At 46.3% G+C, this 27,047-nt stretch overlaps 1 non-coding gene across 1 annotated transcript; it reads right to left on the bottom strand.

The window, feature by feature from the left end:
• Positions 1-24,568: 24,568 nt before the first annotated feature.
• On the bottom strand, positions 24,569-24,709 carry LOC135274582 (U4 spliceosomal RNA). The gene has a single exon (XR_010342374.1). It is a non-coding gene; the product is annotated as a U4 spliceosomal RNA (small nuclear RNA).
• Between the last annotated feature and the right edge of the window lie 2,338 nt (positions 24,710-27,047).

Here is a 27,047-nt window from a genome sequence, read left to right as displayed (position 1 = left end):
CCCTCCCAGGCTCAGAGGGGAGAAGTAACCTGCTCAAGGTCACAGAGCAGTAACTGATAAGTGAAATTCAAGCCCAGGAGAGGGTGACAGTGTAAGTTTCCACCAGCTGACATCAGTGTTCAAGGAACCTGGAGCATCTTGCTGTGACTTTGCCATTTTGGCTCCTGGGCCCTACGTCATTGCGTGGGGCTTATAGAGAAGTTACAGACCCTGAAGAGATTCACAGATGCTCTGCCACATTCTGACAGATAATATTAACGGTTTTTGTCTTCTGTATTTTGATGCTTTGACATCTTTTTTTTTTTTGAGATGGAGTCTTGCTTTGTCGCCCAGGCTGGAGTGCAGTGTCTCAATCTCAGCTCACAGCAATCTCTGCCTCCTGGGTTCAAGCAATTCTCCTGCCTCAGCCTCCTGGGTATCTGGGATTATAGGCGTGTGCCACCATACACAGCTAATTTTTGTATTTTTGGTAGAGACAGGGTTTCACCGTGTTGGTCAGGCTGGTCTCAAACTCCTGACCTTGTGATCCACCTGGCTCCCAAAGTGCTGGTATTGCAGGCATGAGCCACTGCGCCCAGCTGCTCTCTTAGTTTGAAAAACAAAGCCCCAGATTCATTTTAAGCCTCAGGAAAGAAGAATGAGGAGGGCCAGAGTGGGCCACTCACATTGAAGCCATCCCCTTTCCCATTTACGGGGGCGGGGGGTGTCCCGCACGGCACCTGCCTGCCTCTTGCATTAGGATGAGGGGTCTTTTCTCCCCCCTTCTCTAGCTCCTGCCTCTTCTACCCTTTCCCCTGCAGCCCAAAGGCTAGGCTTGGGTTCAGGGAGAGGCCAGGCCTTGGACAAGATAGATCAAGGATGTGGCCTATTGAGTTTCTTCCGTTTTCTTTCCTCTCGCATCAGTGCCTGCTCGAATCCACCAGAGTTCTGGGGAGAATGCATTTGCCTCCAGAATTTTTCCAGCCACAAGGTATGAAAACTCCTTCGTGTGAAGTTAAGTCTCCTCATATTGTAGATCTGGCAGGCTCAGTGGGGTGGCTTGGCTGGGGACGAGGCCCAGGAGCGTGGCAGGGGCACGCTGCTCCCCCGTTACCCACATCTTCCCAGTTCCCTGGGCCCTCCTGGGATGAGCAGGCCGTCTTTCGGCCCAAGGCCACACACTGTCACCAGATCCCTGTCCTTTGTTTTTCTCTCACTTATATAATTTATGCAATTTGAATCATCAGCTGTGTTTTCAGCATTTTATGGTCTTGCTCTTCTTTTTTTTGAGACAGAGTTTAGCTCTTGTCACCCAGCTGGAGTGCAATGGTGCAATCTTGGCTGCAACCTCTGCTTCTTAGGTTCCAGTGATTCTTGTGCCTCAGCCTCTGGAGTAGCTGGGATTACAGGCGTGTGTCACCACGCCCAGCTAATTTTTGTATTTTTAGTAGAGACAGGGTTTTACCGTGTTGGCCAGGCTGGTCTCGAACTCCTGACCTCAAGTGATCCTCCCGCCTCAGCCTCCCAAAGTGCTGGGATTACAGGTGTGGGCCACCATGACCAGCCTGGTCTTGCTCTTCTTAGCGGACTATTTGTAGTTTGGAATGTTAGTAAGAGTGACAATATGATGACCTGGGACAATGACAAAGATGATCAGATTGACAGAGCATGTGGCATGGGCTGGTTCTTTCATTGCAGAGTAGCCGCACAGGTGAATTTGGTTGCAGCAGGAGAGCAGCAATGAGGAGGGAAAGCCTGGACGGAAGAGAAGGCAGCAGAAAGGGCTGCGGCCTGGCTGTCATGGCCTGGAGGACCAGGTGAGGGGCTCAACCCTGATTCTGCGGGATGCAGTCCCTCCCAAAGGTCCAAGAAGAGCTGGGAAGCTGAACAATCCAGAGATTAGGAGTAACAGGAAGCCACTACCGTCCCTAAGTGGAGGAACAAAAAGAGGAGGTGGAGTTACTGGAACCCAAGGTTACCCCGTGGAAGCTGATGCCATGGAGGGAACTCATTTGCTGCCAAAGGGACCACCTGAGGCAGCAAATGAGTTTTCTTCTGCCTGCCTCCTCTCCTGTCTTCCAGTCTCCCAACAATGTCTCTCATTAGTTAAACCCAATTCAGCCCACCCAGGAGGCAGAGAAACTGCTCCAGGGATCAGCCCTTCTGTATGTCAGAGTAGGACAGGAGAAGAGCAAGAAAGGCATCTGAAGAAAGACAGGCCTGGAATTGGCGCATAAGCCAAGAGCTGATTCTCAAAAGGAGAATAATGACTTGTTGAAAGAGATGCACTTTTCTTCAGAATCCTACAACTCACCTCTATGATTGCCACAGACTCAATAAAGTGTTGCAGTCAATCTCAAACACTTCAAGAAGTGCTGGATCTCAAACCAATGCTTCTTGAAGTGTTGGATCCACTAGGTCAATGGACCAAGTGACAGAGCTGCTTTTTCTGCAGGCTGGACCAGCTAGAGAGATTCTCTTGCTCTGGGCCCCACTCAACACTGGGAAACTTCTGGGTCACTCAGTGAACGATCAGAGTAGCACACCCAAATCTCTTCTATATTTCCTTAAAAATTCAAAAAGCTCAACAAGCATTCTGCTTCTTTCTTAGTGAAAGGGAATTCAAGGTACAGTGACTTGGAGTTATCTCAATAGCCTCAGACTACTGGCCCCATGCCCCCCAAATTTACTGAGGTAAAAGTACCCTGCACTTTTGTGGAATGTATCTGTACCCTGCCATGCATGTGTCTTACCAAAACAGCTAGGAAAGCTGCTACTTCCTTTTCTTTAGGCCTGATCAGCATTGTGTCATGAATGAAATACAAAAGCATATTTCTTGTGAGACAGTGAGAGAAACAAGGTTCCTAAGAATGATATTGTAGCGCAGAACCGGAAGTTGGCATATCCCGAGCTAGATTGTGAAGGTGTACTGCTTTCCTTACCATGTAAAAGAAAACAATTCTCAGTATTCTCTGCTCATCTGATTAGAGAGAAAAAAGACTAAATAGTTGCAAATCAGAGGCCAGAGGTGGTGTTTATTTGATTCGGAAAAGAGATTAAATCCTTAATAGCAGCTGTAAATGAAATCACCACTTTGTTAGGCTTGTGACAATCCACTTTTCTTCTATAAGGCACATCTTTTGGTTTTCTGTTCTGACCGAACTGGAATATAAGGTAGACTTAAGGAAAAAACTCTGTAACCTGACCACTTGTATAAGTTAGGATGATTTTAGCTTGAAGTAACAGAAGATCCAATTAAAAGTAGTTGAATCAATAAGGAGTTCATCTTATCACAAACAAGAAATTTAAAGGTAGGAAAAGTGTAGGGTTGGTTAATTCAGAATATAATGATATCATTAAAGACCCAAGGGATGGTTTCTCAACCTTATTTAGCACAGGCCTCCTCTGAGTCTTGGTTTAAGGCCACAGTGAGCAAGCAGTGATCACCACTTGCAGGTGCTGTACTTGGCACACTGAAGATAGGATCTCTGGTAAGCACTCCAGATTTTTTTTTTTTTTTTTTGATACAGAGTTTCACTTGTCACACACGCTGGAGTGCAATAGCACAATCTGGACTCCCTGCAACATTGCCTCCCAGGTTCAAGTGATCCTCCTGCGTCAGCCTCCTAAGTAGCTGGGGATTACAGGCACCTGCCACCACACCCAGCTAATTTTTGTATTTTTAGTAGAGATGGGGTTTTGCCATGTTGGCCAGATCTCAAACTCCTGACCTCAGGTGATCCACCCTCCTCAGCCTCCCACCCTCCAATTCCTCCTTGGAATTACAGGCATGAGCCCATGGCCAGCCAGCTCCAGGATTTATAAAATTGCCTTATTCTAATAATTACATTCCCCTCTGCATGTTTTCTCCAAATCTTTGCCAATATAAGTTAGCAAAATTTCCTCAGGACTCATCCATGTTGTAGCACCTGTCAGAATTTCCTTCCTTTTTAAGGCTGAATAGTATTCCATTGTACAGCTATAACACATTTTGCTTATCTGTTCATGTGTTGATGGACACTTGGATTGCTTCCCCATTTCAGCTATCATGAATAATGCTGTTTGAACATGGGCATATAAATATCTCTTTGAGACCCCGCTGTCTGTTCTTTTGGGTATATACCTACAAGTGGGATTGCTGGATCATACAATAATTCTATTTTTAATTTATTTGAGGAATCAACATACTGTTTTGCATGGCAGCTATGCAAAACAGTATGGTAGAATTTTACATTCCCACCAGCGTAGCAGTGCACAAGGGTTCCAATTTCTCTACATCCTCAAACATCACTGATTTCCTGGTTTTGGGATAGTGATCATCCTAAGGGATGTGAGGTGGTATTTCACTGTAGTTTTCATTTGCATCTTCCTAATTTTATTATTTTTTTGAGATGGAGTCTCACTCTGCCGCCCAGGCTGGAGTGCGATGGAGCCATCTCAGCTCACTGCAACCTCCACCTCCTGGGTTCAAGTGATCCTACTGCCTCAGCCTCCCCAATAACTTGGACTACAGGCACACACCACCATGCCCGGCTAATTTTTGTATTTTTAGTAGAGGTGGGGTTTCACCATGTTGGCCAGGCTGGTCTTGAACTCCTGATTTCAGGTGATCCGTCCGCCTCGGCCTCCCAAAGTGCTGGGATTACAGGTGTGAGCCACTGTGCCTGGCCATATTTTCCTAATGTTTAGTCACCTTGAGCATCTTTTCATGTGCTTATTGGCCATCTGTATGTCTTCTTTGAAATATGTCTGCTCAAGTCCTTTGCCCACTTTTGATTTGGGTTGCCTGTTTTTTGTTGCTGTTGTTGGGTTTTAGAAGTCCTCTGTATTTTCTGAATATTAATCCCTTATCAGATAAATGATTTGCAAATAGCTTCTCCCATTCTGTGGGCTGCCTTTTTACTCTGTGGAGATTGCCCTTTGATGCACAATTTTTTAAATTTTCATGAAGTCCAGTGTGCCTAGTTTTTGTTATTGTTGCCTGTGTCTTTGGCATAATATCCAGGAAATCACTGTCAAATGCAATGTGTGTGCTGTGTTTTCTTCTAAGAGTTTTATAGTTTTAGGTCTCACAATTAGGTCTTTGATCGATTTTGAGTCAATTTTAATATCTGGTGTTAGGCAAGGTTCCAACTTCATTCTCTTGCATATGGATATCTAGTTACCCCAGTGCTATTTATTGAAGACTGTCCTTTCCCCACTGAATGATCTTGCCACCCTTGTCAAAAATCATTGGAGCATGTATGTGAGGACTCTCTTTGGGGCTCTCAATTCTATTCCATTGGTCTCTATGTCTTTATGCCAGTACTACACTGTTTTTTTTAATTGCAGCTTGGTAGTAAGTTTTGATGGCATCTTCTCAATAAGGGCTCTAATCCCACTCATGAGAGCTCCACCCTCATGACTTACTCACCTCCCAAAGGCTTCACTGCCAAATACCATCTCATCTCAGGGATTCGAGTTTTAACCTATGAATTGGGGGGAAACCCACCCATTCAGTTCATAACAACAAAAACTCAAAGAGATCATTCTTGGGTCTTCAAGGAAGGCAGGAATAGCCTCATTAGGGGGAGAGTGGCTGCTCTGATGTCAAAGGAGGGCTTGCAGGGTGTAGTGTTGAGAGGAGAATCCTCCAAATGAAAGCGGGATGAGTGAAGGAATAATGGAATAATTTCCAAAGTTTCTCCAAAGCGCTGGTAAAATGGACTTCAGGGTGCTCTGTCCTCCAGGCTGTTACCTGACTGTTACATCGAGAAAGGTAGGGGTGACCTCCTTTCCACAGCTCCTGTGAGCCCAACCTCAGCCGCATGTCATGGAGCATCACAGCCAGTCTCTGGGAACCATACGAGACCCTCCAGCCAGCAGTCAGCCTCCACCGTGTCATGGTGCCCGCCTTCCCTTGCACCCCCCAATAATGCTGCCCTCTGGGCCCAGCTGCTGCCCTCTGGGCCCAGCTGCTGCCCTCTGGGCCCAGCTGCTGCCCTCTGGGCCCAGCTGCTGCCCTCTGGGCCCAGCTGCTGCCCTCTGGGCCCAGTCACTCAACTATAGAATGCAGAAACTATTACAGCCACAGTGATCCCCCAAATTCCCCTGAAAGCTCATCATGAACCTTTCAAGATAGGGAGGCTCTTTGCAGGGACAACCTGATTCTGCTCCCTTTTGGGGGGCTCCTCTCTACCAGGAGAACTTCATTCCCTTGGTATCTCTCTCCCCTGTCTTCTCTTGCAATCTAATCAGAAAAACAAAATGGAGACAAACGGTCTTTTCTCCGCGCCTGCAATTAGGAAAATTGCAATTAGGAAATTCCCCTTTGCTGGTTAACAATATTGGGCCGTGCCGTCCCCAGCTCGGGGAGCAACGACCTGCAGTTGAAACCGGCCTCAGCTGCTTGTGTTTTACAACCTGCCACGAACCTTTGGCAGATCAAATTAATTTTTTTCCTAATTATACAAATAATAAGGCACATTCAGAAAGTATAGAAAAGTAAAAGCAGGGGGAAAAAAAACCCACCTATAATCCTGCCACCCAGAGGCAATCCCTATAAACATTTGATATATTTCCTTCCTGGATTTTAAACACATTTTTCTGTAGCTGAGATCATACTGTACACATCATTGCATGCTCTAATTCTTTTCACCTGTTGCAGTATTTGCCCATATCATTAAAATTGGTTGAACATATTAATTGTTTTCCATATTCCTTTTTTTTTTTTGAGATGGAGTCTTGCTCTTGTTGCCGAGGCTGGAGTGCAGTGGTATGATCTCAGTTCACTGCAAACTCCGCCTCCTGGGTTCAAGCGATTCTCCTGCCTCAGCCTCCCAAGTAGCTGGGATTACAGGTGCCTGCTGTCAAGCCCAGCTAATTTTGTATTTTTAGTAGAGATGGGGTCATGCTGGTCTCGAACTCCCGACCTCAGGTGATCCATTCGCCTCAGCCTCCCGAAGTGCTGAGATTACAGGCGTGACCCACTGCACCTGGCCCCATATTCATTTTTTTAATTATAAAAGTCATACATACTTAATGTAGAAAAAAATTCAAAAAAAGTAAAGAAAAAAGTAAAATTTTCACTTTAATTCTTTTTCTCCTCCTGCCTCAGAGGGAACCACTTTTAGCAGTTCTTTTAACAGTTTTTTTTATCATTGCAGACCTTTCTCTTTTTTTGAGATGAAATATCACTCTGTTGCCCAGGCTGGAGTGCAGTGGCACCAACTCGACTCACTGCAGCCTCCGCCTCCCCGGTTCAAGCGATTCTCCTGTCTCAGCCTCCCAAGTAGCTGGCATTACAGGTGCGTGCTGCAACGCCAGGCTAATTTTTGTATTTTTAGTAGAGACGGGGTTTCGCCGTGTTGGCCAGGCTGGTCTCAAACTCCTACCCTCAAAAGATCGGCCTGCCTCAGCCTCCCAGTGTTGGGATTACAGGTGTGAGCCACTCTGCCCGGCCACAGACCTTTCTCTATACTCACACAAAACAGCTTTTAAAAAAATGATACTGGCTGAGACCCTGAAAAATCATCTGAGTGAGACCCTATCTCAAAAAAAAAAAAGAGAGATTGAGAAAGAGCTGCCAAATATTGCATCTATAATTCATTTCTCTTGGATGGTGCCTGTATTAGTCAGGGTTCTGCATAGAAAGAGAACCAATAGGAGCTACAGATATAGATAAAAGAGGAGATGGATGATGGGAATTGGCTCACGTGATTATGGACGCCGAGGAGTCCCACCATCTGCTGTCTGCAGCTGGAGACCCAGGAAAGCAGGTGGCATAACTCAGTCTCAGTGTGGGAGCCTGAAAACCAGGGAACTAATGGTGAAACTCCCAGTCCAAGGCCAAAGCCCTGAGCAAGAAGTGGTAGGGGCCCCACTGGTGTGAGTCCCAGAGTCAGAAGGCTCAAGAACCAGGTGTTCTGACGTCCAAGGGCAGAGAAGATGGAGGTCCCAGTGCCAGAAGCAAGAGTGAGTTCGCCCTCCCTCCAGCTTTTGGTTCCTCTGGGCCCTCAGTGGAGTGGATGATGCCCATCACATTGGTGAGGATGGGTCTTCTTTAGTTAGCCCATTGATTCAAACGTTCATCTCTTGTGGAAACTCCCTCAAAGACACTCAGAGGTCACGAAAGTGATCCCATCGCCTGGGACTTGATGTTGACTTCTGTCCCCTTCAGAGCTCTCTGATGATTGTCCAAATGGACAGTCTCCTGGGCTCCACAAGACCAAGTTCCCGATCCCAGAAGAGCTGAAAACATGCCAGCACACAGGAGGCTTCCCGTGTTGCCGAGGCCGTTTATGGAGCATGCAGGATTCAGCCCAGAAGTGTGAAGTTGGAAACAGAAAGTCAGTCTTGGCCTTAGGCTTGCCCGCAATGAGGACTAAATGGGTTGCCAAAGTCACACATATAAACAGTAACTGAGTTTACAGGCACCCAGGTACCACGGCCTCTGCTTTCTGGACACTCCTTGCCTCAGGCATGTGGATTATAGGAAACCCAACACAGACGCTTGGCGGCTGAGCAAGGGCTTTGAGAGTTTACAGGACAACAGAGAGAAAATCCAGTAGAGTGGAAACATTCAATAAGGAGCCAGAACAGGGGCCTGCCTAAACACAACCCAAAAAAGCAAAGGGTGCTGGCTCTCCTAGAAGTCACTCTGTTAACACTGACATCTCCTGGCCTGCAGCTGCTCTGTGGCTGGTCCAGGCCTCCCAGGGATACCCGCAAATTCTGCAGTGCTCAGAGCAGGTTGCTGGGAGCTGCTTAGTGGAACAACCAAGAATTCTCTTACATCCCTTTTTTTTTTTTTTTGAGACAGAGTCTCGCTCTGTCACCCACACTGGAGTGCAGTTGTGCGATCTCAGCTCACTGTAACCTCTGCCTCCCAGGTTCAAGTGATTCTCCTGCCTCAGCCTCCCCAAGTAGCTGGAACTACAGGTGCATGCCACCACCTCTGGCTCATTTTTGTATTTTTGGGTAGAGACAGGGTTTCACCATGTTTCCCAGGGTGGTCTCAAACTCCTGACCTCAAGTGGTCCACCTACCCGCCCTCCCAAAGTGCTGGGATTACAGGCATGAGCCACCACACCTGGCCACATAATTATTAATATACATACAACACAATATACGATATATACAACTCCATGTCCCCACAATCCTGGCATGAACAGATGCTCAAAAATGCTTTTTCCAAACCGTAAAGATGCTCAAAAATACCTTTACTGAAACGATTTCATGTCATCACACTCATAGGAAATGTCCGTTTTTTAATGGCACACTTAAGTAAACTGGAGGGGCATGGGGGAAGGACCTGGGGACATCTCTGTGGAGCTTGATGGAAAAAGTAATTGTGTTTTCTTTAAAGAATAATAAAAATGAAAATAATGTAATTAGAGAACATATTACATTCTGAATTTGTATGAAATTTTCCAAATAAAATACTTTCAAATTTTTAATGAGAAACGTGAGCTTGCTTCCATGAACATAACTTTAAAATTTTTTTATAATGGTTTTTATTTAGCCTAATATATCCACACTATTATGACTTCAACCTGTCATCGGTATAAAATTATGAATGAGCTATTTTACATTCTTGTTTTCTTACAACATCTTTGAAATTGGGTGTGCGTTTCACGTACCCAGCACATTCCAGTTTGGAGCAGCCACATGTGGCCAGGACTGCCTGACAGGAGGCCCTGCTCTGCAGCGAGGATGGGGCAAATATAGCACGGACATGGGCTTTTTTCTTTTTTTTGAGACCACTCTGTCACCCAGGCTGGAGTGCAGTGGCACAATCTCGGCTCACTGCAACCTCTGCCTCCCGGGTTCAAGCAATTCTCCTGCCTAAGCCTCCTGAGTAGCTGGGACTACTGGAGCACTCTGCCATGCCAGGCTAATTTTTTGTATTTTAGTAGATACAGGGTTTCACCGTGTTGCCCAAGCTGGTCTTGAAGTACTGAGCTCAGGCAATCCGCCTGCTTCGGCCTCCCAAAGTGCTGGGATTACAGGAATGAGCCACCACACCCAGCTGGAACATGGGCTTTTTTAAATGCTTGAAATGGCTGTAAATAATTACCAATGAAGATTTTTGAATGATTATTCAAGTTCTTGATAACTGCCATCAATGAAAAATTTGGACTAAATAGGAAAGAAACATTTAAAAACAAGTTTTCTGCCCTTCACAATTTAACAGCAGTTGAAATTACCTCTTTTTTTTGAGATGGGGGTCTTGCTCTGTCACCCAGGCTAGAGAGCAGTAACACAATCATAGCTCACTGTAACCTTGAATTCCGGGGCTCAGTGGTCCTCCTGCCTCAGCCCACTGACCAGCTAGGACTACAGGCAAGGCTGATTTTTAAAATTTTTTTATAGAGACGGGGTCTTGCTATGTTACCCGGGTTGGCCTTGAATTCCTGACCTCAAGCAATCCTCCCGTCTCAGCTTCCCAAAACGCTGGGATTACAGGTGTAAACTACCATACCCATCAACCCAGAAATTAAAGAGCTTAAGAGCTCTTATAGAAATGTATTGTGATAAGGCAAAAAGGGTTTCAAAGCCATTTATCTTTTTTTTTTTTGAGGTGGAGTCTCGCTCTGTCACCCAGGCTGGAGTGCAGTGGCACAATCTTGGCTCAAAGCAACCTCCACCTCCCAAGTTCAAGCAATCCTCCTGCCTCAGCCTCCTGAGTGGCTGGAACTATAGGCACACGCTGTCACTCCCAGCTAATTTTTTTTTTTTTTTTTTTTGTATTTTTAGTAGAGATGGGGTTTCACTGTGTTGGACAGGCTGGTCTCAAACTCCTGACCTCAGGTGATCTGCCTACCTTGGCCTCCCAAAGTGCTGGGATTACAGACTTGAGCCACTGCGCCTGGCCATACCGTACATTTCAAGATAATGCCTGCCCTCTGGTTAGCAGCTGTGTATGTGCTTACAGAGCCAGTGTCACGCTTTGGCTTGATTACCACTCAAAGGGCTCACGGGTGCACGAGGACAGATTCCAGCTGGAATGAATCAGGCCCCAGCCTGGTGCTGCTTCTCCAGCCCAACCTGCCCACGGCCCACTCTCCCCATGTGAACTCCCAAACGCCCCAGTATTTCCTCCAGCTCCTCATCTCCACCTGTGCCAGACCCCTTTGCAACAGCTACTGACCTAGCGCTGGGGCATGGGGCTTCCAGGGCCGGCTGTCCCCATTTTCCTCACTCCCTCTCATGCCACCTCCTCTCCAGCCCCACACTGATTGGGCCCCTCTATGAGGACCAAATGCTCTTACACAGCTGGAAGAGACTGCCTGAAGGGCTTGCCCACCCCAGAGCCCCCAACGCCCCCAAGAACTGAGGTTTCCGGTGACTTGGTGCACCAGGGTAGGGAGTGCACTGCCGGGAGATACTGGGATCACAGACACTACCTGCTGTCCACCCCCTGCCTCTTTCTTTTCTTTTTTCTCTGAGATGGAGTTTTGCTCTCGTTGCCCAGGCTGGAGTGCAATGGCGTGATCTCAGCTCACTGCAACCTCTGCCTCCCAGGTTCAAGTGATTCTCCTGCCTCACCCTCCCTCGTAGCTGGGATTACAGGCATGTGCCACCATGCCCAGCTAATTTTGTATTTTTAGTAGAGACAGAGTTTCTCCATGTTGGTCAGGCTGGTCTTGAACTCCCGATCTCAGGTGATCCTCCCGCCTTGGCCTCCCAAAGTGCTGGGATTACAGGGGTGAGCCACCATGCCCTGCTTGCCTCTTTCTTACTAACAAAATACTGGGGTTTTTTAACTGTAACCTTGGGCAGCTCTTGTAATCTTTATGGACTTCAATTTTGTGGGATTATTTTATTTAATTAATTTTTTTTTTTTTTGTAGAGACGGGGTTTTACCATGTTGGCCAGGCTGGTCTACGAACTCCTGATCTCAGGTGATCCACCTGTCTCAGCCTCCCAAAGTGCTGGGATTACAGGGTGAGCCATTGTGCCCGGCCAATTTTGTAGGATGTTCGTTTGTTTGTTTGTGTTTGGGACTCAGTCTCACTCTGTTGCCCAGGCTGGAGTGCAGTGGTGCCATCTTGGCTCACTGCGACTTCCACCTCCCAGGTTCAAGCGATTTTCCTGCCTCAGCCTCCCTAAGTGGCTGGGATTACAGGTGTGCACCACCACGCCCAGCTAATTTTTGCATTTTTAGTAAAGACAGGGTTTCACCATCTTGGCCAGGCTGGTCTCAAACTCCTAACCTCAAGTGATCCACCCGCCTCAGACTCCCAAAGTGCTGGGATTACAGGCGTGATCCACTGCACCCGGCCATAATTTTGTGGGATTTCTGTTTGCTGTTTTTTAGAGACAGGGTCTTCCTCTGTCATCCAGGCTGGAGTGCAATGGTACAATCATGGCTCACTGCAACCTCTACCTCCTGGCCTGAAGCGACCCCCCTGCCTCAGTCTCTCAACTAGCTAAGACTATAGGTGTATACCACCATGTCAGGCTAATTTTTAAAAATTTTTATAGAGACAGGGTCTCACTATGTTGCCAAGGCTGATCTCAAATTTTTGGACTCAAGCAATCCTCCTGCCTCGACCTCCCGAAACTCTGGGATTACAGGCATGAGCCACCATGCCTAGCCAAAGTTCAGTGTTTTTTTTCCTCTCTCTCTTTTTAAACAAAAAAAGTTTTATTGAGAGAGTATTCACATACCATACAATTCACTCATATAAAGTGTACAATTCAGTGGTTCTTAGTACGGTATATCCACAAAGTTGTGCAAAGACCAGCTTCCTGTCTGTCAAACAGGGATAATTGTATATAACCTCATGCGATCATTGAGAAATGACCTATGTGAAAAGTGCTGGCACGCCGCCTGGCATGCAGGCAAGTCTTAATAAATGGTATTATTATTTCCACGATGAAGATGACAAGGATGATGGATGAAGAGGAGCAGCAGGGATTCCTGCCTCAAAAAGGATGCTGAACTCATGCCTGTAAACCCAGCACTTTGGGAGGCTGAGGTGGGTGATCACGAGGTCAAGAGATTGAGACCATCCTGGCCAACATGGTGAAACCCCGTCTCTACTAAAAATACAAAAACTAGCCGGGCGTGGTGGCGCATACCTGTAGTCCCAGCTACTCTGGAGACTGAGGCAGAATTGCTTGAATCCAGGAGGCAGAGGTTGCAGTGAGCTGAAATCACACCACTGCACTCCAGCCTGGCGACAGAGCAAGACTCCTCCATCTCAATCAATCAATCAATCAATCAGGATGCTGAGCCGTGGCCACTGCGTGAGAGTCTGTCCAGTCTGTCCATGCTTTGTGGAGTCGAGGCCACCTTGACTCATCCTGCTCCTCCCATGTGGCATACAAAGCCCGCTGCCTGCCCGGTAGGTACTCACAGCCACCTCTGTGTCAGAGCAGGATGTGACAGCTGCTCAACAGCTGCACAGGCTACAGTGCAATTGAAGGCAGGAAGTGGAGAGAAATGCCACTTCTTACAGAAAATTCATGGGGAGAGAAATTCAAGTCGGCAGCAGGAACACTTTCATTCCTTTAAATTTGATCAACTATCTGCTCTCATTTGTCTAAGACTTTAAGAAAAGTTTTACTCTCAGATTATAATAAAAATAATGTTTATTGTTAATTTTGGGGGGCATACTCCTCTACCCAGTGGTAGTCAATATTAAGTTAAGACTAAATATTTTTGGTCTATATTGTATGTATCTATTTTTAAGTATTTATTTATTTATTTGTTGTTGAGACTGAGTCTCGCTCTGTCACCCAGGCTGGAGTGCAGTGGCGTGATCTCAACTCACTGCAACCTCTGCCTCCCAGGTTCAAGCAATTCTTCTGCCTCAGTCTCCCGAATAGCTGGGATTACAGGCATGGGCCACCATGCCTGGCTAATTTTTACATTTTTAGTAGAGAAGGGGTTTTCACCACGTTGCCCAAGCTGGTCTTGAACTCCTGACCTCAGGTGATCTGCCCACCTCGGCCTTCCAGAGTGCTGGGATTACAGGCATGAGACACTGCCCCCGGCCAAGTATATATATATTTTTTAAAATATAAAAGTGGAATAATAAGATGATATTGTTTTGCTATTTGCTTTTTTCACTTAGGAATATATCTTGGCTGGGTGGTGGCTCAGCCTGTTATCCCAGTGCTTTAGGAAGCTGAGGCAGGAGGATTGCTTGAGCTTAAAAGTTGGACATAGTGAGACCCTGTCTCTGCAAAAAATTTTTAAAAATTAGTTGGGTGTGGTGGCACACACCTGTAGTCCCAGCTACTTAGGAGGCTGAGACAGGAGGATTGCTTGAATGAGACCCTGTCAAGAAAGAAGGGAAGGAAGGGAAGGGAAAGGAAGGGAAGGGAGGGGAGAAAGAGAGGAAAGGAAGGAAGGGAGGGAGGGAGGGAAAGAGGAAGAGAGGAAGGAAGGGAGGAAGGGAGAGGAAGAGAGGAAGGAAGGAAAAGAGGGGGGAGGGAAAGAAGGAAAGAAAGAATATATATATATATCGTTTACTGCTTCATGTCAGTAAACAACTGAGTTTTTAAACCACTGAATAGATTCTTTGGCATGAATATACCACTATTTGTTTAACAAATCTGGAATAGATAGTCATTTAGGGATTTCCTACTTTTTATTTTATTTTATTTTATTTTGAGATGGAGTCTTACTGTGTCGCCCAGGCTGGAGTGCAGTGGTGCAATCTTGGCTCACTGCAACCTCCGCCTCCCAGGTTCAAGTGATTCTCCTACCTCAGCCTCCCGAATAGCTGGGATTACAGGTGCGTGCCACCCTGCCTGGCTAATTTTTGCATTTCTAGTGGAGACAGGTTTCAGCATGTTGGCCAGGCTGGTCTTGAACTCCTGACTTCAAGTGATCCTTCTGCCTTGACTTCCCAAAATGTTGGGATTACAGGTGTGAGCCACTGCACCCAGCGGGATTCCCTATTTTTTAAAAACTATTACAACCATAGTGGGTGCTGTGCTGTGCCATCCACATCCCCCTTCAGGACTGGGGCACTCATTTCCCCAGCTGCCGGGAGTTTTCCTGCTGATGTCCCCATCTGGAATTGTCCTCAGCCAAGTGGGCTGCCTGACACCCCATGCCTGACATGGTGAATGTGTGTGTGGAGTGGGGCGAACAAAGGCCTGGCCCCCATGCCTCAGTGGTATAAGTCCCAAGGGCCACTCCAGCTCCAGAGCTCTCCCAGGACCCGGAGGAGGCTCTCATTGCAACGCTCCCAGCCTCACCCCTCCCTCTGTTCAGTCTTGCTGCCTTCCCTCCTGACGGTGGCTGCTTCCCAGTGAACTTCCTGCACACATCTCTGCCTGTCTGTTTTCTGGGTAAGCTGCCGTAAGATGATCACAGATATAAAAAGCATTTTTTAAAATATTTTTTTTGTTAACAGTTGTTACTAGAATTCTTTCTAGGAAAAGACATGTGTTTGAAGAAAAGAACCTTGGTAAGTCTCCTGGGGTAAGGTACGTGACTCGTGGGAATGGAGGAGGAGAGGCAGCTCGCAGGAAGCAAAAGGGGGAGTCTCTGGTTTTGCTCCTGACCAGGGAAGAGACTGTAAAGAAGAAAGAGGGGAGAAAGGGACGGAGAGAGACTGGGACCAGTAGAGAGGGCAGAGGACTTTGAAGGGGCCGACGCCGTATGGCTGCGATGTAAACCTCTCTGTCTCCCCTCTGAAGTCGCCAGTAAACTCCACGATGCTGACAAAGCTCTGGTGAGTGAGAGTCAAAGAGAGGACCACATTTCATCTCTGAGACACCTTGTGCAACTGAGATGCATCAAAGGACACAGTAGCCAGGAGGTGGAGGAGGCCGTGCAGGTGGGGAGAGGAGGCTTGGGACTCATCTGAAAGGCAGGTAACAGAGACAGCCTGGCCACAGCCACCTGCCCCCAGCAGACGACTTCCACAAGGAATGCGTCAGTGCAGAGAAGGCTGGCAAAGGACAAATACTACCTTCTGCCGCCTCTCTCTCTCCCTTCTGGAACCCCAGATATGAAGGACCAGGTCCCCAAAGTGGCAGAGGGCATGTTGACAGCTAAAGGGGAACAGTGACCCATGCAACCCAGGAAGAGTGTTGTTCTGGGCCTCCTTTCGCAGAGATAATGACTTCCACTCATTGCCCTCAAATTAACCCTGTACCTAGATCACACATCAGAGTCGCCACTGGCATTTTCTCATGGTCTCAAGTCTTATGTGGTCGCCGTCCTGGTTGGTAGCAGTTTTGTGCAATGCCTTTTGCCTTCTAGTCTTCAGAGGCTGGGTGACATAGCAGGTAACAGCTTGGGTCCTGAAGTTAGATGGAGCTAGGTTTCAAATCTGCCCTAGCTAACGTTTGAAAGCTTCTGAGCCTCAGTCTTCAGACATGTACAATGGTCTCCTGTTAAGAGCCTCCTTACAAGGTCCTTGTAAGGTTACTGTTTTTTAGAGACAGCGTCTTCCTCTGTCATCCAGGCTGGAGTGCAGTGGTGCCATCATGGCTTACTTGAACTCCTGGCCTCAAGTGACCCCCTCTGCCTCAGCCTCCCAACTAGCTAAGACTATAGGTGTATACCACCACGTCAGGCTAATTTTTAAAAATTTTTATAGAGACAGGGTCTCACTATGTTGCTGAGGCAGGTCTCAAATTTTTGGACTCAAGCAATCCTCCTGCCTCGACCTCCTGAAACCTTGAAAGGTAACATATGTAATGCCCGCATGGGCACGGGCAGCACCCAGTAAATAATGGTTATTATGATTTTTTTTTTTTTGTCTGTCTTAATCTCATGGCTTTAATATTCGCTGGTGTTGAACATTTAGGTGGTTTTCAGTTTTTGTGTATTATAAATAATACTCTTTGTGAAAATATAGAATTCAGTACTTTAAATTATCTTATTTTTATTTTTCTGAGACAGGGTCTTGCTATGTTGCCCAGGCTGGAGTACAGTTGCATGATCATGGCTCACTGCAGCCTCGATCTCCCAGGATTAACCACTCCTTCTGCCTCAGCCTTCTGAGTAGCTGGGATCACAGGTGTGCACCACCATGCCTGACTAATTTTGTTTATTTTTGGTGGAGATGATGTCTCCCTACATTGCCCAGACTGGTCTCGAACTCCTGAGCTCAAGCAATCCTCCCTCTTCAGCCTCCCAAAGTGCTGGGATTACAGGCATGAGCCATTGCACGTAGCCAAATGATCTTTTCAAACTTTGTACCCTTTAGCTAATTGACGATAACAGGTACCTCATAGCACGGTTATGAGAATTAAGTGAATTAATACATATAAAGTGCTGAGAACAGTGCCTGCCACCTGGCCCACTGTCGAAACTTGTTTGCCTGCGTTATTATGATAATGATTCCTCACACCTCCACCTGTCCTCCCACGCCTCCACCCACCTCTCCCCCCGCGCCCACCCCCGCACTCACAGCTGGGTTTAGATGATCTGCTGCTGCCCTGTCTGCCTTCTGTCAGGTGTCATTTCCCAGAGAAAGAATTAGATTTGCATCGTCTAAAAATTCAGCTGATTCGGAGCCTGAAATCAAGGGAAAGAAAGGTCCTGGGAAGTAATGAAGAAGCCTCAGAGCTGCGCGATCACCTGGGCTCCAGTTCTGCTGCAACTTCACGGCCCTCATTGACTTGGCCTTCGTGGGTGAGAAAGGCGCTGATGGGTCGCCTCTCTCAGGGCAGCTGTTCACTACTCCAGGAAGGAGGGCCATGCTGGCAGTGGGCAACATGGTGAGACTCTAAAGAAAGATCATAATCCCCGCCCATAGCTGATTCCTTCAGTTTCACTGAGCATTTACCTTATTACCTGGGACAGCTCAACAGGGCAGAAAGCCATTGGCTCTAAAGCCAGCACACCTGAGTTCACACCTGGCTCAGACACCCGCTGACTAGCTGGGTAGCTTGAGCAAGTCAGTTAACGTCTCTGAGCCTTTTTTCCTCTTCTCAAAAACGGGCACAATACCTTCCACACAAGGCTGTGGTTGTGGTTTTGGTTTTAAAGTGTGGTAAAATACAGATACACAAAATGTACCTTCTCTTATTTCTTTATTTTTATTTTTTTGAGACAGGTTCTTGCTCTGTGGCCCAGGCTGGAATGCAGCAGTGTGATCTCGACTTACTGCAACCTCCACCTTCCAGGTTCAAGCAATTCTCATTTTTTTTTTTTTTTTTTTTTTTTTGTGAGACAGTCTCACTCTGTTACCCAGGCTGGAGTGCAGTGGTGCGATCTCAGCTCACTGCAACCTCTGCCTCCTGGGTTCAAGCTATTCTCTGCCTCAGCCTCCTGAGTAGCTGGGATTACAGGTGCCTGCCACCATGCCCAGCTAATTTTTGTATTTTTAATAGAGATGGGGTTTCACCATCTTGGCCAGGCTGGTCTCAAATTCCTCACCTCGTGATCCACCCGCCTCGGCCTCCCAAAGTGCTGGGATTACAGGCATACGCCACCATGCTTGGCTAATTTTTTTTTCTTTTTTTGCCATACCAATGAATGAGAGCTTGGTTAATTTTTGTATTTTTAGTGGAGATGGGGTTTCGCCATGTTGGCCAGGCTAGTCTCAAACTCCTGGCCTCAAGTGATCTGCCTGCCTCAGCCTCCCAAAGTGCTGGGATTACAGGCGTGAGCCACCACACCTGGCCTCTTTTTTATTTCTTAATTTTGAGACAGGGTCTCACCTGCTGCCCAGACTGGAGTGCAGCAGCATGATCACAGCTCACTGCAGCCTCGACCTCTCAGGCTCAAGCGATCCTCCTGCCTCAGCCTGCTGAGTACCTGGGACTACAGGTAAGTACCACTACACTCGGCCAATTAAAAAAGTTTTTTGTGTGTGGCAGTAGGGTCTCGCTGTTGCCAGGGTTGGACAATGTACCTTCCTAACTATTTTCAAGTGGATAGTTCAATGGCGTTAAACACACAGGGTCGTTTTTGAGGATTAAGTGAAATAGTGTATATAAAGCCTCTAGCGTGTAAACTAAGCACAGTGAGTGCTCCGTGAATACAAGGCACCCTCTCAGGATTCCTCCTGCTAAATGTGGTGCACCATGTTGTGAAGGAGAGCAAGAAGGCTTGGCAGGTGTGGGGCTGAAGTTCAAACCCTTGTTCCATCTCTTATCACGGCCCGGCTGCCCTATCTGCAGCCACTGCTTATCGCCGAGTTGGTTTCTGTGTGGAAACATCTTGGGAGGAAGAGACAGAGGAGCTGGATGTCTCCGGAGATCTGTTTCCTGAGAGATCCACCCTCAAATATCCAATGGCCCTCATGGGAAAGAAGGAGCAGCCTCATCAGGGTCTTTCCAAATAGATGAACTAGGCCAACAGGTGAAAATTCCAGGGAGCAGATTTCAACATAAAAGAAAAAGGTCATCTCTGCCATGGCCTGTGGACCTAAGACATGGAAAGTCACTTCTCAGCCTTTAGGGTGGTTTTTGGCTCCTGTTCGGTTTTTTGGTTTTTTTTGAGATGGAGTCTCTCTCTGTCACCCAGACTGGAGTGCAATGGTGCCATCTCAGCTCACTGCAACCTCCACCTCCCACCCAGGTTCAAGTGATTCTCCTGCCTCAGCCTCCTGAGTAGCTGGTATTACACATGTGTGCCACCATTCCCAGCTAATTTTTTTGTATTTTTAGTAAAGACGGGGTTTCTCCAAGTTGGTCAATCTAGTCTCGAATTCCCGACCTCAGGTAATCCACCTGCCTCAGCCTCCCAAAGTACTGGGATTACAGGTGTGAGCCACCACGCCCGGCCTTTGCTTCGTCTTAAAAAGCACTATAGGCCGGTTGCGTTGGCTCACGCCTATAATCCCAGCACTTTGGGAGGCTGAGATAGACGGATCACGAGGTCAAGAGATCGAGACCATCCTGGCCGACATGGTGAAACCCTGTCTCTACTAAAAATACAAAAAAAAATTATCTGGGCATGGTGGTGCATGCCTGTAGTCCCAGCTACTTGGGAGGCTGAGACAGGAGAATTGCTTGAAACCAGAAAACGGAAGTTGCAGTGAGCCGGGCGATAGAGTAAGACTCTTTCTCAAAAAAAAAAAAAACCACTATAGGATCCGGCTCCTGGCTCCCTGTCCCCCTCCCCTCCGGCTGTTTCCCTCTCACTCACTCCTCTCCAGCATCACCAGTCTCCCTGGCTCCTCAGAGCTGAGAACACTCCTACCCCAGGGCCTTTGCACACACCCTTCTCGCTATCAGAGTGCACCCCTCCCTGACGGTTCCTGACTGCTTCCTTATTTCATTCTCGACACTGCTAAAATGTCACCTGATTAGAGAGAACTTCCTGGCCCTCCTATCTAAAATAATACCCACCCCACCATCCATTTACTCAGCTTCACTTTTCTTCACAAACGTCACACACACACACCCTGACATTATATTATATACTCAGTGATATATTTATTGAGGTCAGGGACTTTGCTTACTATTAGGTCTCTCAGGGCCTGGGAACATGCTGGGTGCATACACGGCTGTCAGCAAACCTTCTAGAGCAAAGGAATGCCAAGCCTGTCCATTTATTGTGCGTTAATTTCATTGTTTGTACAATTTCCTACCCTCCCTCTCCCCAAAGTTAATATTTATCTTGGTTTCTCACTTACTTGGCTTTGTAGGCAGCACATCCTCCAACAGCCCTTCAAGGTGTTAATACAAATGAATCAGATAATCCGCTGTGTTTAAACTCCCCTCTGCATGGAAAAGCAATGCAGGAATCAGAGAAATGGAGATAAAATATCCACATTGTTAGATATTGGTAGCCAAACATCTTTGACCACGGCCCATTCCCGACATTAGACTTCCTCTTGGAATTGCCGGCGGCCCCTCCCCGGGCCCTGGGTTCTGACCACAGATCGGCAAGCCTGTGCTATTGCAGAGAACAAGCCTCTCCAGAGGAAGGAGGCGACTCACATGCTAGGACCTTCCCAGCATCACCAGTCAGTAATTCTCACCTTCCTCCCCCGGGAAGAGGGAGAGAGTGGGCATGTGGGCTGAGAGAAAGGCCACAGTTACTCTTTCCAACACTTTTGGAAGGATGGAAATTCCTATTAATAGCCCAGAGAGAAAGGAAAGAGACAGAGGATCTTCCTCCTCCTCTATTAGTTCCTTTTTTTTTTTTTTTAAGACAAGTCTCACTTTGTCCCTGGGGTTGGAGTGCAGTGGTACGATCTTGGCTCACTGCAACCACCCCATCCCAGGTTCAAGTGATTCTCATGGCTCAACCTCCCAAGTAGCTGAGATTACAGGCGCCCACCACCATGTCAGGCTAATTTTTGTGTTTTTAGTAGAGACGAGGTTTTGCCATGTTGGTCAAGCTGGTCTTGAACTCCTGGTCTCAAGCATTCTGCTCACCTTGGCCTCCCAAAGTGCTGGTATTACAAACGTGTGCCACCACGCTCGGCCCTCTATTAGTTCCTTTTTATTCCCTCTGGTATTCACCTCTTGGAGCGCTGCCTGTACCAGTCTGCAAGGATGACTAGCCCTATTACCCTGTGATTTTCCCTCATTGCCACCTTGTGAATTTCCTCACCTCCCTCCTGCATTGCATCCCTGGTTCCCTAGGTTGCATTTTAGTGGAGCACAGCCTGCAATAGCTTATACAAAAAAAAAAAAAGTGCATGGCACCAAAGTTCCCAATGCCTGGCAGACTGAAAATATCTTCACTCCCCCCAACCCATAATGATTAATAGCTTGGTTGGGTATATAGTCTGTGTTGGAAATTATCTTTCCTCATAATTTTGAAGGCTTTGTTCCACTGTCTTTTTGCTGTTTCATTACTGCTGTTAGAAGTTTGATGTCATTCGAATTCCTTGATCTTTTTTTTTTTTTGAGACAGAGTTTCACTCTTGTTGCCCAGGCTGGAGTGCAATGGCGTGATCTCAGCTCACTGCAACCTCCGCCTCCCGGGTTCAAGTCATTCTCATGGTTTAGCCTCCCGAGAATCTGGGATTACAGGCATGCGCCACCACACCCACCTAATTTTTATTTTATTATTAGAGTCAGGGTTTCACCATGTTAGCCAGGCTGGTCTTGAACTCCTGACCTCAGGGGATCTGCCCGCCTCAGCCTCCTGGGATTGGGATTACGGGTGTGAGCCACCATGCCTGACCTATTCTTGATCTTTTTATGTGATTAGCTTTTTCTCTGTGAAAGATTTTAGGAGCTGCACTAGTTTTCTGTTGCTGTTGTAATAGATTACCAAGAATGTAGCAATTTATAACAACATAAACTTTTTTGTTTTGAGACACAATTTCGCTCTTGTCACCAAGCTGGAAGGCAATGGCATGATCACGCTCACTGCAACCTCTGCCTCCCAGGTTCAAGCGATTCTCCAGCCTCAGCCTTCCAAGTACCTGGGATTACAGGCGTGCACCCCCGGCTAATTTTTGTATTTTTAGTAGAGACAGGATTTCACCATGTTGGCTAGGCTGGTCTCAAATCCCTGAGCTCAGGCAATCCACCCTCCTCGGCCTCTCAGAATGCTGGGATTACAGGCATGAGCCACCGCAACAGCCATACTTACTCTTTTTTTTTTCAAACAGAGTCTTGCTCTGTGGCCAGGCTGGAGTACAGTGGTGTGATCTCAGCTCACTGCAACCTCTACCTCCTGGGTTCAAGTGATTCTCCTGTCTCAGCCTCCCGAGTAGCTGGGACTACAGGCACGCACCACCACATCCCGCTAATTTTTATATTTTTAGTGTTTTTGTATTTTTAGTATTTTTCACCACGTTGGCCAGGATGGTCTCGATCTCTTGATCTCGTGATCTGCCTGCCTTGGCCTCCCAAAGTGCTGGGATTACAGGCATGAGCCACTGTGCTCAGCCCAAACTTACTATCGTAGAGTGGATCAGAAGTCCAACACGGATCTCACTGGGCCATCTAAGTGTTGGCTGGATGCATTCCTTCCAGAGACTCTAGGAGAAAATCTGCTTCTAGCCTTTGCAGCTTGTAGAAGCTGCCCACTTTCCTTGGCTTGTGGTCCCTTCCTTCATCTCAAAGACAGCAGCTTTGGGCCAAGTCCTTCACAGGCTGCCACATCCGATTCTCCCTTTCATGCCTCTGTCTTCTACTTTTAAGGACTCTTGTGGTTACACTGGACCCATCCAGATAATCCAAGATAATCTCCCTGTGTTAAAGTCAGATGATTAGCAACTCAATTCCCTCTTGCCATAACCTAACAAATTCACAGGTTCTGGGGATTAGAAGATAGACATCCCGGGGTAGGGCGGGCATTTATCTCACCTACCACAGGATCTTTATTTCCAGTGTTCTAAAATTTCATGAAAACATGCCTTGATGATAAGTAATTCTTTTTTCTTTTTCATGTGTTTCGCTGTGCTAAGTAATTGGTGAACCTTTCATTCTAGAAACTCATGTTCTTCAGTCCTGGAGGTTTTCTTGCATTTCTTCATTGAAAAACTTCTTCTATTTTCTCTTTTGCTTCCCTAACCTGCCCCCAGAACTCTTAGTAGCCAGAAACTGAACCTCCTGGTCTGTGTCGCTCATTCTGTTATTTGATTCCATACCACCTATTTCTTTATCTTTTTATTCTACCTTTAATGGAAGAGTTACACAATTTTATCTTCTATTGAATTTCAAAGTTTTGCTGTGAAAATTGTATTTCCAAAAGCTCTTTCTAAAATAAATTAGCTGGGCACAGGGATGCATGCCTGTAGTCCTAGCTACTTGGGAAGCTGAAGCAGGAGGCCTTAAGCCCAGGAGTTCTAGTCCAGCCTGGGCAACACAGTGAGACTCCTGTCTCTAAAATAAGTAAATAGGCCAGGTGCAGTGGCTCACACCTGTAATCCCAGAACTTTGGGAGGCTGAGGTCGGTGGATCACCTGAGGTCAGGAGTTTGAGACCAACCTAGCTAACATAGTGAAACTCCATCACTACTACTAATAAAAAATTAGCCAGGTGTGGTGGCAGGCACCTGTAATCCCAGCTACTTGGGAGGCTGAGGAAGGATAATCACTTGAACCCAGGAAGAAAAGGTTGCAGTGAGCCAAGATGACGCTATTATACTCCAGCTTGGGCGACAGAGAGAGACTCTGTCTCAAAAAAAAAAGAATGAATGAAAAGATAAAAAATAAGTTCCCTCTTGACAGAGTGGTGAGAACTCATTGACTAACAGCTGTAGGGACTTTCTGTAAAAATTCCAGAGGCCAAGTCTAAGAAATGGGGGTGAGTTAGCCCTAGAATAAACACTACTCTATACTTACCTCACCCTAAAAGGGCTAAGAAACTAACTGCAATAAGTTCAAATGAATTCTCGAGTAAATTAAATGCCTGCAAAGAAAAAAATCCAATACTCTTTAAAGAAACACAACAAAATCTAGCACGCAACAATACAAAATTTGCAATGTCCAGAGTAAAACAAATCACTAGATGTGTGAAGAAGCAGAAAAAATATGACCTATAAGTAAGAGAAAAATCAGTCAATAGAAACAAACCCAGAAATGATGGAGATGATGGAATTAGCAGATCAGGCATTAAAATAGCTATAATAAATATACTCCATATGCTCAAGGATGTAAGGGAAATAAACACATAAGCAAAGAAATGGAAGCCATAAAATAAGATCCAAGCAGAACTTCTAGGGATTAAAAAGACAGTTTTTTTTTTGTTTGTTTTGTTTTTTATTCAGTCTCTGTAGAGACTGTCAAAAATTGCCAATGCCAACTATATTGCTAGTCGTCATGGCGGGATATTGGGAAAAGTTTTCAATTAGCAATAATCACCCCTCGGATAAACCTCATTGGCTACGATACTGCCACTGCGCAAAGCTAAAAAAAAGACAGTTTCTTTCTTTCCCTTTCTCTCTTTCATTTCTCTCTCCCTCCCTCCCTTCCTTCTTTTCTCTTTTCTTTCTCTTCTCCTTTCTTCTTTTCTTTTCTTCCTTTTTTTTTCAATGTCTAGCTCTATCGCCCAAGCTGGAGTGCAGTGACGTAATCAGCTGACTACAACCTCTGACTCCCAGACTCAAGCCATCCTCCCACCCCCAAGGCATCCTCCCACCCAAGCCTCCTGAGTAGCTGAGACTACAGGCATGCATCACCTCATCCGGCTAATTTTTGTTTTTCTTTTGTTTATTTGTTTTAGTAGAGACAGGGTTTCACCCTGATGCCTAGGCCGGTCTCAAACTCCTCAGCTCAGGCAATCCACCAGCCTTAGCCTCCCAAAGTGCTAGGATTACAGGTGTGAGCAACCGCACCTGGACAAGGTTTCAAATTAAGGAAAATGAAGACAATTTGTTGCCACCAGACTTATACTACAAAAAATGTTGATGGAAGTTCTTCAAGCTGGCAGAAAATTATACCAGAAGGAAGCTCATATCATCAGGAATAAATGAAGAGCATCAAGATGATACATACATAAGTAAATATAAGTAACTATTTTTCTCTTAGTTAAAAAAATACAGTCAGTTGTCCCTATTTGTGAGTTCCACATATGAGGATTCAACCAACCTCAAGTCAAAAATATTTGGAAAAAAATAAAACTACATTTTTTAAAAATATGCGTTTAAAAATACAGTATAATAATTACATAGCATTTACATTGTGTAGGTGTTACAAGTAATCTAGAGATGATTTAAAGTAATACAGAAAGATGTGTGTAGGTTACATGCAAATATTATACCATTTTACGTAAAGAACTTGAGAATCCTTGGATTTTGGTGTTCGTAGAGGGTCCTGGAACCAATCTCTCATGGATACTAAGGGGCAGTGGTACATCACAGAAAGTCAGGTGGTAAATGGACCTGGTTACAAGGTTTCTATATTTTTGCATTACGTTCTACTGTATTACTTTTTTAAGTAGACTGAGAAACATTAGGGCTATATTTGTCAGTCCTAGTATGACCACTGAAATCATAATGCAAAGATATATAGCTAAAAAGCCAATGGATACAGTAAAATGGAACTCTAAAACATATTCAAATTATTCAAAACAGGAAGAGACCAAAATGCGTATAGGCTGTATGATTTCATTTATATAAAATGGAACTAACTGGACACAGTGGCTCACGCCTGTAATCCCAGCACTTTGAGAGGCCGAGGCAAGCAGATCACTTGAATTCAGGAGTTTGAGACCACCCTGGCCAACATAGTGAAACCGTGTCTCTACTAAAAACATGAAAATTAGCTGGGCATGGTGGTAGGCACCTGTAGTCCTAGCTACTTGGGAGGCTGAGGCAGGAGAATTGAACCTGGGAGGTGGAGGTTGCAGTGAACCAAGATCATGCCACAGCACTGCAGCCTGGGTGTCAGAGGGAGGAGGACGGGGAGGGGGAGAGGGAAGCAGTGCGGGGCAGGGGGAGTTATTCCTTGATGATATGCTAAACAAGGGGTGAATTATTCATGTTTCCTCTTTTTAGATCATATAGGGTAACTTCCTGACGTTGCCATGGCATTTGTAAACTGTCATGGTGCTGGTGGGATTGTAGCAGTGAGGATGCCCAGAGGTCACGCTTGTAGCCATCTTGATTTTGGGAGGTTTTAGCTGGTTTCTTTCTTTTTTCTTGAGACAGAGTTTTGCTCTTATTACCCAGGATGGAGTGCAATGGTGCGATCTTGGCTCACTGCAACCTCTGCCTTCCAGGTTCAAGCAATTCTCCTGCCTCAGTCTCTCAAGTAGCTGGGATTACAGGCATAAGCACCATGCCCAGCTAATTTTTGTATTTTTAGTAGAGACAGAGTTTCTCCATGTTGGTCAGACTGGTCTCAAACTCCCGACCTCAGGTGATCCACCTGCCTCAGCTTCCCAAAATACTGGGATTACAGGCGTGAGCCACCACACCCTACTTTTTACCAGTTTCTTTACTGCAAGCTGTTTTATCAGCAAGGTCTTTATGACCTATATCTTGTGCTGACCTCCTATCTCATCCAGTGACTCAGAATGCCTAACCATCTTGGATTGCAGTTCAGTAGGTCTCAGCCTCATTTTACACAGCTCCTATTCTAGATGGAGTTGCTCTGGTTCACACGCCTCTGATATAGCAATCCTCCCACCTTGGGCCACAGACATGCACCTCCATGACTGCCTGTTTTTAAAAAATTTATCTTTAGGCTAGGCATGGTGGCTCACACCTGTAATCCTAGCACTTCAGGAGGCTGAGGTGGGCGGAT

Source organism: Aotus nancymaae, unplaced genomic scaffold (assembly GCF_030222135.1).
Source record: "Aotus nancymaae isolate 86718 unplaced genomic scaffold, 86718_ANA_hifiasm-v0.15.2.pri h1tg000002l, whole genome shotgun sequence".
NCBI lineage: Eukaryota > Metazoa > Chordata > Mammalia > Primates > Aotidae > Aotus > Aotus nancymaae.
Note: the sequence above shows the minus strand (reverse complement) of the source record. Positions and strands in the feature narration are given on the sequence as shown.